This window comes from Carlito syrichta, unplaced genomic scaffold (genome assembly GCF_000164805.1).
Source record: "Carlito syrichta isolate Samal-C Ts95f unplaced genomic scaffold, Tarsius_syrichta-2.0.1 Scaffold311480, whole genome shotgun sequence".
Taxonomy (NCBI): Eukaryota; Metazoa; Chordata; class Mammalia; order Primates; family Tarsiidae; genus Carlito; species Carlito syrichta.
The window spans coordinates 341,678-343,536 of NW_007255576.1; positions in this window are offsets into that span (position 1 = coordinate 341,678).

A 1,859-nucleotide genomic window follows, 5' to 3' on the forward strand; every position below is an offset into this window, starting at 1 on the left:
GTCTTGAACCCGCGGGCTCAGGCAATCCACTCACCTCAGCCTCCCAAAGGCACGGGATTACAGGCTGAGCCACCGAGCCCAGCTCTGGCTGAATCCTGACCAGCAAAGAGGCCAGGACTAAGTCATCAACATGGGCAGTGTCCCAAGTCTCAGGTCCTCTGTAGTCCTCAGATGCCCTGGTCCTAGTAGGCAGCTCCTTCCTTCCTCTCTGAGACATCTTCTGAAGCCCCAAAGCACTCTCTCTCCAGTCCAGTAGGAGTCAGACCTTTTGGATACTGTCTCTACTCCTCCTCCCCAGAATCTCTTTTTCAGGCCAAGCTGACACCCTCTGGCCTGCAGGGCCTATTTTCAGTGCCTGGCACCGTGTGGGACTAATTATTGTTTACCAATGCCCACTGTCACTCAGAAGAGCACCTCCCATTGCCTGGACCCAGGACTTCTGCCAGCTTAGCTTCCTGAAGAGGAATGAACAGCAGCCCAACCAGCTCCTCGCTGCTCAGTCCAAGTGTGCAGGCCCCAGCCGACTAGCCTACGTGGACTCCTTCTCACACAGCCCCAGACATCTTGACCCAAGAGAAGGAAGGAACCTCCATCCCTAGTGGGTGGTGGTGCTTGAACGCCCTGAGGCAGAACACAGCAGGGGGGTCGGTCAGAGAGGGATTCTGGGGACAGGCGACAGAAGCCAATGCTTCTTAAACAAAAAGAGAATTTCAAGCTGGCTCGGTGGCTCAGCCTGTAATCCCGCGCCTTTGGGAGGCTGAGGTGAGTGGATTGCCTGAGCCCGCGGGTTCAAGACCCGCCTGGGCAGCGAGACCTCATCTCTACAATAAATCAAATAAATAAATAAATAAATAAACAAAAAGGGAATTTCTTAGAAGACTATCAACATTCACAGAGGATGGGCACCAGAAACTCAGGGGCTCCCATAGGCGGTCACGCATTCCTAATGGCTACAGAGCATTGTGTTATATGAATGTCATCAATCTATTAAGCCACATTTAATTTCTTCTTTCTCTTCTTCCTGTCTTCCCCTTGTCCCCTGCCCTCCCTGCTCCCCACACTATAAACATCACTGCAATGCACATCCTTAACAGCTAAGGTACTGGGCAAGGAGCAGGCACTTTTTTGAGGATCTTATTCCTTGGTTCCAAATTCCAAGGGAGGCCATGTGTCCCCTGGGCACACAGGGTGTGTCTGCCCCTGTTTATGTTTCATAACAAGACAGACTGCCGGGGCTGCAGGCAAGGGCTGAAATCCCACCTGGCTGCTCGCCAGGACCTGACAGCCCAGCCAAGGCCTCCCCACCTCCTGTGTCTTCCTGGGATCTGAAGTGCATGTATTTTTCTGGGCTGATCCAAAGTGCCACCTAAGACACTCACTTCCTGTTCCATGTTTATTTTTTCCTTTCTCCTTTCTTCTCTTTTTTTCCCCCCTCTTTCTTTTCCGTTTTCTCTTTCTCTCTCCACTTCTTCTTCCTGTCTCTTTGACTCTGCTCTTCTTTTTTTTTTTTTTGAGTTGGAGTCTCACTTCGTTGCTCAGACTGGAGTGCAGTGGCTGGGAGCACAGCCTCAACCTGCTGGGCTCCGGCGATCCTTCTGCCTCAGCCTTCCAAGTAGCTGGAACTACAGGCGTGCGCTTCCACACCCGGCTAATTTTTTGATTTACTGTAGAGATGAGGGCTCACCAAGTTGCCCAGGCGGGTTTCAAACCCACGGGCTCAGGCAATCCACTCTCCTCGGCCTCCCAAAGTGCTGGGATTACAGGCTGAGCCACCAAGCCCGGCCGACTCTGCTCTTCTTTCTCCCTGGCTCTCTCTCTGTGTCTTTCTGCTTTTTCTACCTCTCTTCTCTTTTCCCTTC